General features: G+C 39.3%; 1 protein-coding gene across 1 annotated transcript in view; it reads left to right on the forward strand.

Moving 5' to 3' along the window:
* The first annotated feature begins 3,399 nt into the window (after window positions 1–3,399).
* Window positions 3,400–12,764, forward strand: part of Lrrc9 (leucine rich repeat containing 9) — a 130,449-nt gene continuing 121,084 nt past the window's right edge. The window contains exons 1-2 of the mRNA XM_087195193.1: window positions 3,400–3,485; window positions 9,795–9,964. The gene's annotated coding sequence lies outside the window, so the exon portion shown is untranslated. The remainder of the gene's footprint in view (window positions 3,486–9,794; window positions 9,965–12,764) is intronic.

Here is a 12,764-nt window from a genome sequence, read left to right on the forward strand (position 1 = left end):
CCCCACGCGGCGACGGCAGCTGGGCGCGGCCGGGTGAGGGGCCGGGCGCTCGGGCGCGCGCGCTGCGGTCCCCGCCGGGGCTCGGGTCGGGAGGCTGCGGAGTCTCTGCGCTGCTGCTGCAACTCAGGCGAGCCGCCGGCTGCGGCTCCGAGCGCCTCGGCTCCTCCTCCCCCTCTTCTTCCTCCTCCTCCTCCTCCTTCTCCTCCTCCTCCTCTCAGGACCCCCGCGCCGCCGCCCGCGCTCCTCCCTTACTCCCCAGCCTGCTATTACGCAGGTGGAAATGGCCTGCTCCGTCTGGCCCCGCTCCGCGCACGTCACCCTCGGCCTGCTGTCTCGGCAGGCGGCGATCGAGGGCTGCGCCACATCCCCTAGAACCTTCCCTTCCCTGGGGGCGGAACGCGGGGAGGATCAGCAGGTAGAGCAGCCTCCAGCCGCAGCGTGACTGACGGGCAGCCGCCCTCCCAACTCTACAAGTTAAGTCTCAATCGCTGTCCTGGGACCTGAGGCCAAGAAAGCAGGCCGGAGACCAGGGCCATGGTTCTGAGGGGGACCAGCGTCAGCCGGAGGGAGCACAGGTCTAGCGGGGAGGGGCTGGAGATGGACGTGGGCGGCAAACGGAAAGCAGGGAGCCGCACCCCGGGGTTTAATCCTGCACCCTTAAACTGTTTCCAGAACGAGGCTGAAAATTGCGGAGTACAGGGATGAGCTCTTTGGAGAAACTCCAGAAATAAATAAGTAAATGCAAGCAAGCTTTCCAGACCTTCACTTGACCAGACCTGAAGACAAATAGGATGTCAGTACGCAGGACAGAAGTAGCTATGTCACCTTTCAGAAACACTCAGCCAAAAATCCTACAAACTGCCCAGGGTCTACTTTATTTGAGAAGCTGGGCTTTCCAAGTTGCTTCCTTCCTCTTCACTGTACTATCTGATAGGAGGGAAGACACTTAACAGAGGATGAAAGTAATTTATTTGCCTTGTATTACTCCGTACTTGGATCCACCTTTTCAAACAAGCCTTGTATTTTATTGAGTCCTAATTGTTTATAAAATGGTGTGCCTTGCAAAACTAAAGCCTCACATATAAGATCAAGAAATAGGCTTATGTTGAGGAAGCTTGGCATGGGCTGCAGGGTACACTGTAGGATGTGGGAGTCTGAGCCGCCATGTGCACGGACAGGGATTCATACCAGTCAATTTCTGTATTCAAAGGCAAACCACAGCACCGTCGAGATGCTCCTCAAAAACGCTAAAACTGAAAATCCCAGATTCAGCCGAATCTGTTGTGCTAGTACACCAATGTCAAAAAGATGACAATGAGAGAAAATAGGACCACTAAATAGGCAATAAATATGGCCTCCCAATGCCAGATGCCCAAGGGGTCTAACGGTCACCAAAATTTGACATTGATGTATTAAAAACATTGTCTCAAATAATGACCATGTTCATCATCTTTATTGTGAGGATGGCTCACAAACGCATCAAATTGTCACTGCAAATATGGGCAATTTAGTGTATATCGTTGTACCTCAATAAAGGTATAAAAATATAAACATTATCCCCTCCAACAACAAATTCTTGATTATCATTGGAGCACCAAGGTTTTAAAAATATTTCTATGAAAAGTTAAGTTTTTATAAAAAATTAAGAAATCATTAAGATGAAAAGCTTATTCTACTGGCATCTTTCCATGAAGTTTATCCAGTTGTGTAATCGGGAGCTTTTTTTCCAGATCTATTGTTAAGAATGCCCTAAAGCATCAGATATACCAGATGAGAATCTCTCAGTTTCATTATTAATATGCCAAGAACACAGAAAACTCTAATGATATAATGCTAAATGATTATTAATGGACACTGAATATCTGAGCATTGTATGATGAAGGAGTTACCTACAGAATAATACGGACTACGTTATTTTGTTTCTCTGAGAAACAACACTAATGAAAGTCATCATTTAAAAACTAGAATGCCTATCCAAGCCTCTTAGCTTCCTTATGATTAAAAAGTTATAGAGTTTTGGAATACGATTCTAGTTTCTTTCTATATTTCATCAGATTCTGATCAATTTGAGAATATGTGATGAAATGTCCAGTTAAAGATACTTAAATTTTACTCATTGGGAGATTTTATGTGCTCAGTAAGTTGTACTGCTCTTTCTAATAATGGTTATATTGAGATTTAACCCTCTCACTGTACAATTTAAATTTTCAGTATAATTTAAAGGTTTTTAGTATATTCAGACTTGTGAAACCATCACCACAAGCAACTTAAGACATTTTTGTCACTCCAAAAAGAAACTCGATACCCACTAGCTGTAATTCCTGAACTCTTCCTGAACCCCAAGTTCAAGCCTAGGCAATCAACTAATCTCTTTGTTACCACAGGTTAGCCTATTCTGAGTATTTCATAGAAATGGAATCATACAACATATGGCTTGTTGTGATTTATTTTTTCACCTACCCTAACATTTTCAAAGCTTATCCTGGTACCATATTCCATCCCTCTGAATGATGAATAATATTCCATTGTATGGATATACTTCAAGTTGTGTATCCGTTCATCAGTTGATGGATATTTAAGTTACCTCCTTCTGTTGGTTATTACAAATAATGCTGCTAAGGATGTTTACATGTTTTTGTTTGATATGTTTTCATTTTTGTTGTTTATAAAACAAGAATTAGAATTGCTAGGTCAGGGCTGGGGTGTAGCTCAGTGGTAGAATGCTCATCTAGCATGGATAAAGCCCCAGATCTGATCTCAAGCTACACAATAATAATAACATAATAGCTGAGTCCCCTGAGGACTCTATGTTTAACTATTTGAGGAACTGTCAGGATACTTTCCAAGTCAGCTGCATCATTTAAAAATCTCACTGCTAGAACCCTGCACCTGTACCGGTGCAGCAGCCAAAGCAGACCCCTGGGCAGCAACGAGGGCCTCAAAAACAGATTATGGTGAGGAGCAGCACAACTGAGCTGGAGGCTCTGGAGTCCATTAGCCTAACTCTTCCACAACTTCATTAATCCAATTACCTAACAACTAGCTGTCCACAATATAAAGGGACCCTCCTGATACCATATTCTCCTGCAGTGTGCTGCTCTTGACAAGGCCCTACTCAGTATGATTGATAATACACCTGGCTATGCCTTTGCTGTGACATCTGAGGCTGGAGAAAATGATGTAACTGTGAAGACTACCATCAAGGTTATACATAGCAAAAAGTAACCAGGTGAAGTTCCCGTGTTAAATATTCTCTCAGGAAAACCTAGGAGATTTAAAACATGATTTGTAAATCTTTCTCTCCCTTTCTGTGGGTTGTCTTTCTATTTTCTTGATGATGCTCTTTGCAGCACAGAAGTGTTTAATATTTTTATGAAATCTAATATATCTGTTTTCTCTTTTGTTGCTTATAGGTTTGGGGTCAGATCTAAACAACCACTGCATATTCCTGGGTCAAAGGATTTAACTTATGTTTTCTCCTAAAGGTACTACAGTTTTAGGTCTTACATTTAGGTCTTAAAACCACTTTGAGTTCAATTTTATGCATCATTTGGATAATATGTCCTTCTTTCTTGGTGAATTACCTTTTGTGCCCTGTGCTAACTTTTCCAATTCTCATGTATTTTTAAGTGCTCTTTGGATTATATTTTTGTCATTTATGTAGCAAATATTTTTCACACTTTATTGTCCACAAATGATGAGAAAATCAAGTTCTTAAAATTCAGAGACTGCTTCAAAGTCACCTGTCTAACACAGCTGTTGTTAAAGTTTAAGTGTCTGACTTTTTGCTCATGATCACCAATTTAAAATCTTGAAACACTATAATTTATTTTTTAGCTTGTATATAATATCCCATTAACAAGATCCTAGCTCAATGTAAACTCAAAAGGTAGTCAAAATTAGCGATCACAGATTATCTCCAAAATATTTGGAATTTAATGCAGAACACCAGCATGAAGATCAAGAAGAAAGATAAATACAGATGTTTTGTGTGGAAGTCAGAACCCTGGACAGCTCAATGAGAGGCTTATACTTGAAAACAGGGTTTCTTCTAAATTCATACTGCAATTGCTGAAAGCCCAGGTTGGTGTTTAAAAGCTTGTACTTTCTAAGGCTAATTTCAATTAAAGAATCTGGCTTTATTCATATGTCCCCAACCTCTGTTGTTCTATCTTCCAAGAGTTGGTAGTTTTTGTCAAGCAATATGGCCTTAGTCTTCAAGCCTATCCAATATGTCAGTAAAATCTCAGATTCCTGGAGCTTCTTTGGAGTTAGACTGATCCAAGGAGAAATTATTTTCTATCTTTCCTTTCTTGGAACTCTTTGCCTATAAATATGTCTTTCCATCCAAATTCAGAGACCAGGCAGGACTGAATTATAAGTGGGAACCTGAAATAATGACTGGCTGAACCTTAAGTATAGAGTGTCAAACATAGTTGGGGAAATATTGATATAAAATGGCTCACAGACAGGCTGAATTTATAACTCCATACACCTCACGATAAATATGTAATGTATTATAATTTGACTACTGGTGTCATGGAGTGAATAGGACCCCATAAACTCTACTTTATATGAGCTTATCAAATGTACTGAGCTGTTGGTCATCTATTTCACAATAGTCCTCTTTGATTACAGGTGTAATTCAGTGATATATAAGGATAAGCCTATCACAACTGGGCAAAAATAGAAGTGAAAATTTGAAGATAGTAGAAATTTCCAAACAAAAGTTTTTTATCATGAATATAATACCTAGAATACCTAGAACACTCAGTAAAGAAGCAGAAACACTTTGGGTCTGTTTCAGTTCACTGAAGAAAGAGAAGGAAAAGAGGGCCTTGAAGTTTGTGTCTTTGGAATAGACATAACATATTCAAACATCAATTTCAGGATTAGTATTTTGCTTTAAAAACACTCAGTCTGCTGTCTTATATAGAAAAATAATTGCTCTGCAGAAAAATCTAGACAATCCTCTGAAACAATGTTGTCCTTAAACAAACATAGCTTCCTATGGAGCTTAATTTGGGAAACTTTAGAAAGAATTTCCTACCAAATGTTGTCCTTACTCTAGCCTGATATTGGTCTTGGAAATTCAACATTTTGACTTTATAAATTTGGCAGATTTATACTGTCATAAATGGCAGGATCCCCAAGGAAAGTAACTCAGTATTCATAGTATTAATATCTCATAATAAAGTATCAGATATCTTTACTAAGCTGAGATTAGATTTTGAAAAGAGGTGAAAAGCTGTGTATTGTCATGTACAATCCAAGCATTCTAGGAGGCTGGGGGAAGAGGATTACAAGTTTGAACCCAGCTGAATGACTTACTTAACAAGACCCTGTCTCAAAAAATAGAGTAAGGGCGGGGGATGTAGCTCAGTTCAAAGGGCCTGGATTCAATCCTCAGAGCTACAAAAAAAAAATTGGAGGGGAGCATAGACTAGGGTAAAGGCCCCCAATACTGACCAAGGAACACAGCTTAGAAGGCTGCAACCACAGACCTTTGCAATCCAAAGTGAAATAGTTCAACATCCCCCAGGTAAAAACTTTCTATCAAACTCTGAACAGGCTCAACAATCCTTGAAGACTATAATAGCTTAACGTAAGTCATGTCAGGATTGTGAAAAGTTTGTTTTTTCTTAAAACTTTAATCTTTTCTGAGTTTCCTAAGACAAAACAAGTCATACTAAAAGTTTTGAGAATCTTATCTAAGGATCAATTCATTAAAGGGAGATATACATACATACATACATATATATATATATATATGCACATATACTTTAATGATAAATGCAACTCTACTACCTAAGTTCAAATTCTACAACCTAAAAACATAAGGAAAAACTACACACATAGTAGATTACCAGATTAATATTTAAGGCAACAAGTTTTAAAGATATTTGTTGGAAGAATGAAATCAAATTGTAGACTACTTGCAGTCGGTTAATATTCTTTTTGTAAACACAGCTATAAAACTGTAACTTTCTGAAGATTGTGGATCAAGTTTCTGGAGCTGTTACAGTACAAAACTGACCCAATAAACATCCTCTTCATTTGATTATTCATAAATCTACTGATGTTCCTCTATTAGGTTAACATGGGCCATGCTATATAACACTGAAATTTCAGTGGCTTACCACAATGAAATATTTCACTTAGACTCATATCCAATACAGACCAGAGGGATCAGAGGATCCACACAATCAGAAATTCACATAGGATTTATATAGAAATTCCACCAACTTGTAACTAGATAACCTGGAACGCATAACCTTATAGATTTTCACAGAAGGAGAAGAAAAGAGAAAAAGTTGAAAACTCTCATCTATTCCAAAGTACTTCAAGCTCCAAGTGTTACACATCATTTTTTATAGATTGTTGATCAAAACTGGTCCAATGTCCCAAGTCTAATGACAAGGGATCCTGGGAAATATGAAGAAGCCATAAATTGAAATATGAAATGAGTCCTATCAATGCTGTTCAAATATTTATACCAGGCACTTTGAAAATGCAAAACTGAATCAGACTCTAAATGATTTTTCAAGATATTTGCAAATCATGAAGATAAAAAGTACATGTAAATAGTCAAAATCCAAATTATAAAGTCATATGGATTAAGAAAAGGCCATAGACAGGGGGTATCACAATCCCCAACTTGAAACTATACTGCAAAGCTACTGTAATAAAAACTGCATGGTACTGGCAAAGAAACAGACCTGAGGACCAGTGGAACAGATTAGAAGATGCAGAAACAATGCCAGACACACTCAGCCATCTCATCTTCGATAAAGGAGCCAAACACCCTCACTGGAGGAAAGATAGCCTCTTTAATAAATGGTGCTGGAAAAATTGGGTTTCAATTTGCCAAAGATTAAAACTAGACCTATATCTCTCGCCATGTACTAAACTAAAATCGAAATGGATTAAAGATCTAAATGTTAAAATAGAAATGCTAAACTGGCTGGAACTGAAGTTAGGTAGAACTCTTGAAGACATTGGTGTAGGAAAAGATTTTATGAACAAAACCTCTGTTGCCTGAGAACTAGAACAGTCAACAAATGGGATCTCTTCTTATTCAAAAGCTTCTACACAGCAAGAGAAATCACCAGCAGTGTGAAGAGACAAGCCACATTGTGGGAAAAAATCTTCACCTGCTGTTCCTCATACAAAGATCTACTATCTTGAATCTATAAAGAACTTAAAAAGATCAGACCTCCCAAATTTAAAGACCCAATCTGAAAATGGGCATCTAAAATGAATAGACATTTCTCAGATAAAGAAGTAGAAATAGCAAATAAATACATGAAAAAATGTTCAACATCACTGGTCATTCGAGAATTGCAAATAAAAGCAACGCTGAGATTCTACCTCACTCCAGAAAGAATGGCTGCTATCATGAAATCAAACAATAACAAATGCTGGTGGGGCTGTGGGGAAAGAGGAACCCTGCTCCACTGCTGGTGGGAGTGTAGACTGGGGCAACCACTGTGGAAATCAGTATGGAGATACCTCAAAGAACTAGGACTGGAAGTCCCATTTGATCCAGCTATTCCCCTGCTGGCTACCTTCCCCAAAGAATTAAAAAAATCATACCACAGTGATGTATGTGCACCCATGTTCATAGGAGCACAGTTTGTAATAGTTTGGAAACAGCCCAAATGCCCATCAACTGGAGACTGGATAAAGAAAATGTGGTTTTTTTCTATAAAATAGAGTACTACTCAGCCACATAAAATGAGAAATTAGAGACATTTATAGGTAAATGGATACACATTGAGGTGATACTTTTAAGTGAAATAAATAGGACACACATGTATAAATACCGAATAGTTTCTCTAGTGTGACAAACTGAAAGTGTAAATAAGGACTAAAAGTTATAATAGATAATGTGAAATAGGAAGAAAAGGGGCAAAGGGGAAGGGGAAGTCGGAGGGGTAGGGGAAAGGAAAGAAGGGAATGAAATTAATATGAGAAAATGGAAACAAAGTCTTTGTAAATAGGGAGGGATGGATTGTTTGAAGGGAGGTCAGGGGAAGGGAGAAAAAATAAGAACCAAGAGAAATTATGTAAAGATGCAAATTTCCAGTGATGAATGTCATTATATTGTATACCTAAAATGTACCAATGATTAGAATGAATAATTGATAATGCAAAATAGGGAGAAAAGGTCCAAAGGGGTAGGGGTAGTGAGAGGGGCAGGGGAAAGGAAAGAAGGGAAAGGAAAAATGATGAGAAATGGAAAAAATGGAAATCAAGTCTTCGTAAATAGGGAAGGGTGGAGGGGATGAAGGGAGAGCTAGGAATGGGGAAAAAATAAGAATCAAGATGCATCATGTAAAGGTGCAAGTTCCCAATGAGAAATGTAAATGTGTTGTATACCAAAAATGTACCAATAAAAGAATTTTAAAAAAAGAAAAGGCAATAGATGAAGTGATATGGAAGATCAGAAGATACAAAGATTATTGCCATCTAGAGAAATCAAGAAAATTTCATAGGAAGAGAGGTTTTGAGTTAGGCTTTGAAAGATGTAGCATTTGTACATGAGAAGCTGATGAATAGAGTTCATTTCGTCTAAAGGATAGCATGTGAGAGAGAGAAACTTAGAGATTCACATAGAAGAGTGATTCGGTTTTTTTCTCTAGAGCAAAGGGTAAGCAAAGTAGGAAATAAAATATAACAGTCAGGCTCAAATGTGAAGTATCTCGAATGCTAAGTTAGAGGTGTTTGTATTTTTTTGTGTGGAGAAGTTTTAATAAGATCTATAGCAGATGCTACTCAGGAAAAGATAGTAGCAGTAAAAATGAACTGGAGGAAAAGAAACCTCATGGTAGGGAAGCCAGCCAGCAGGATATTAAAGTTATTTTTTATAGAAGAACAGAGGAAATAGAAATAATGGTAGAAATAGAGAGAAAAATACTAGAAACATCTCAATCAGAGAGACATTCCACCCAAAGATCAAGAATTTAGGACACTGAGGTCAAGGTCAAAATTTCTAATTTGGATTTAGGAGTCACCTATATAGAGAGGATAATCTTAACCCATGAGATTGGATGTATCTGTCAGGGAAGAGAGTACAGAGAGAGTCAAGAAGTAGCCAAGAGCACATCCGAAAGAAACACATATTTAAAGAGTTCAGAGATGGCAGTAAAACCAGCTGGGGAGATAGGAAGAGAGTGCAACCATGCGGAAATGTTCAAGGTGGGCATGTTCAACAATGTGCAATGCCGAGAAGAACCACAGGGCACGATGACTGATCAAAACCACTGAACTTGTCCCCGGGGAGGTAACATTTCCTTGAAGTTCAAGAAATACGGGAAATAGTGGCCCTTTGGAAAGGGAGAAGAAAAGTATACAGGCTAAAGGGGAGGACACAATGGATTGGGGGAAATTTGATAAGAAAAGATCCTTGAAGCTAGTGGATAAGGATGGAATCCACACCTACTTCTCACCCAACATTCCCATAGCCCAAACAGAAGTAACTACGACTCATTCCCTTTGTCCTTGCCTAAAGTCTAAACCGTTTCACCTGGGCCGTCAGAACTCCACTTTTCATGTTCCTGCTTTTCTTGGATCCTGGACCCTGATGACATCCCTGTAGACTTGAATGCTGTCTTGGCAACAGATACCTAATACCTGCCTCTGAAACTGAGTGTGGTGTCTCTCTTGGTCCACAGCCCACAATTAACCTTTTGAATTTTGCTAGCTCCATCTAGAATAGGAAAGCACCCTACCCCAGTATTTTTAGGGCAAGAATTGAATTTAGAATGTATGCAATTTCATTCTTTTTTCAGATACAGAAAGAAAAGAGAATACAAGGAGATGAATATTGAGAAAAAGTTCAAGCTGGAGATGAGGAAGGTTTGTGTCAGATGGCCCATAACCTTTCAGTGAAGTCTAAGACAGTCACCTACAAAGCATGAAGCTGGCAAGGACAGTTTCAAGAGAATAGGAAAACTCACATGTAAGTCTAATTACAATTTGTATTGATTTTCCAAAGCTGACTTCCATTTTAATTTCATAGTATGTCATACTCAGAGTTATTAAACTCTCATGCCACAAATGGAAAATTTCAATGTTATCAAAGAGCTTTCTGGCAGCTCTTTATCAAAAGACATTCTATGTTCTCTACGAAAGAAAATAACAGTAAAGTGAATAATCAACTTGAACTTTCATACACAAAGCCTTTTAAGACATCCATTTCTAAACACTCTTAATGAGGCCATTGGAGTTTAATGTTTAAATGGACCCAGTAGTTATCCCACCGCTACTTGGTCCTAGTACATTTCATTAACCAAAACAAACAGACAAACCCAGAAAACCATGTGAGATTGACTTTGCAGGGGGAATAGTGCGGGGTTGTTTAGGGATTCTGAGGTAAGGCGGGATTTGAGAACCTACTGCACCTGTAGTGTAGCAGAAGAGAATGGTGACATTAGACTGGCTGCACTCAGATTGTGACTATCCAGCTACTCAGCATGGACAAATAACTCTCCCAAAGCCTCGGTTTCTGATAATAATACAGTAATAATAATATAGCCTGTTAAAGAGCAGCCATAATGTAGACCTCATAGGACTTATATGAAGGTTACATGAGATGAGTCAAACATTAGGATTATGAGCATAAGTTCCACCATCAGGCTGTTTGGGTTTGGATACTAGCGCTGTCTATTTATGTGAGAGCTTAGGTAAACCACTCCCTCTGCCTCAGTTTTCTCATCTGCAAAACCAGAATAATAATGTGTTCTTTACAGGACTGTTGTGATGGCTGAATGAAGTAATAATGTAAACACCTAACTTACCATCTAAAACACAGTGTTTAACAAGTACCATCTATCATTATATAAATTATTAATCAGAATAGAGAAGATATAGTCAACACTCTCCATTAATGGTTCCAAATTATTCTAAAGGTCAAGTTTTCAATTTTTCTTCAACCTGATTTTGATCTAACATTAAATATTGGTTTCTCTAAAGCCTAAATGGCAATGCTAGCATTCTAGCTACCATAAGTGGAAGACATTTTTATGCAGTTACAGAAAGTCGGGCTTCTGAGAACTGAGAACTAAATTATCTTAGAATTAAGGTGCATTTAACACTGAACCCAAGCAGTACACATACAGCATGAATGGCTGCAATATTTTAAAAGCTAATCTGACCTGAACAAAAATGCAAAGTAATTGAAAGCTGAAAAACTGCCATAAAAATCAGCCACAGTCAATAATGCCCTGAATTGGCTACAAAATACTATGAAAGAATAATTCTAGGTAGACCATAAGGGTCCCGTTGCCAGGGCACTGCTGTGAAAGAGCATTGTGAAGACTGATACATATTGACTAGAGTTATTTTGATCTCATAAAAATTAAGTTCTTCCTAGTTGTGTTAAACACAGTCATCATTGACTTCTTGGATGTCTTTTTCTCACTAGTTTCCATGCACATTTTATACAAGTGAGTGGCACATAGGACATGCTCAATGTACATAACAGTTGCATAAATCGATGAAGTATGAGGAGTTCCCTAATCCTCAGCCCGCTGCCAATGGATGCTGCTCCTGCTGACAATCCCTAATATATCAACTCATTGCTACTACCAGGCACTTCCAGGTCCTGTGATAGCCTGAGTCTTGGCTCAGGACCATATTTTTCTCCTGGAGATGAAGTGGTTCAGACTCCAACTTTTTGTTTCTGCTTCACTTGGGTTATCTCCCAAATATGGCTTCACTCCTGGTGACTCGGTCTTGCCTGGCTCCACTTCAGCCTCCTTTCCCCTTGCAAGGCCCTCACCTACTTCACAGGTGACCTGAACTGTGTCTCTGCTTCCTCTTTTCTGCTCTCCATAGCCATCCCCCAGGGAGGAGAAGCTCTAAGGCAAAGGCGCCACCCACAGGCTCCGAGATCAGGCTTTCGGACTGTGCGTGCCTGCTGTCTCTGCCCTTCAATTCCCAATGTGTGGAGAGGAGGACAACCTTCCAAGGCCAGGCAGAAGGGAGGTCATAAGATTGTTAAGCATTCTCAAGGCTGAAGTCCATTACCTTTTTCTATTGATTCTCTTACCATTTTCTCCCTGAACATTACAAGAAATTTGAAAGAAACAAAAGCTCTGTCTAATCTCCTGGAGTGGCTCTAGCTTTAGCTAAAACCTTTGGCTTACTCTTCAAGTCCCTTCAACACAGGTGACTTGAAGTTTGGGCTTCCTCATCCACCACTTTCCAGAGAATTACAGACGAGCATTTCCAGTGATAATAAATATAGTCTCCTGCTCGCCTGCTATGGAGAAATTTTCACACCTAAATAGGGGTGTACTTTGAAGGATGCCCGGGGTAGTGGCTGGATCTGGAAGCTTCAATAGCAGTAGAAGAGTCGCAGCTTATCTTGGCCTAGATTGCTCCTATCATTTATCTCACTCAGTTTGAACTGGAAGAAAGCCACTTAGATAATGTATTTCAGGGCGTTCTGGACAGTCAGTCCATTTGGGCCATCTAAGTGGAAAGAGCTGTGATTCTGTCAGATCACTGTGTCTACTGACAGAAGCTGAGTCAGTGTACCTCACATCAAGCTCAGATGTGTGCATAATTATTCTCAAACAGGTGGCCTCCTTAGGGACCATCTTGGACTGATGCCATTAGGATGGCCTGACTCTAGCTTTCTCCTCCTCTTTCCATTTAGGTAGCCAGTCACTGTGCCACTTATAGGCCCCAAACAGAAAAGGGAAGTGGAAAAAGTCAGATTTGGTCAATTTTGAGGCCCTTACAGAAGAATGTGT

The sequence above is a fragment of the Heterocephalus glaber genome, unplaced genomic scaffold, assembly GCF_053883595.1.
Source record: "Heterocephalus glaber isolate CG9 unplaced genomic scaffold, H.glaber_assembly_v1.0 deba00001608, whole genome shotgun sequence".
In the NCBI taxonomy this organism is placed as follows: domain Eukaryota; kingdom Metazoa; phylum Chordata; class Mammalia; order Rodentia; family Bathyergidae; genus Heterocephalus; species Heterocephalus glaber.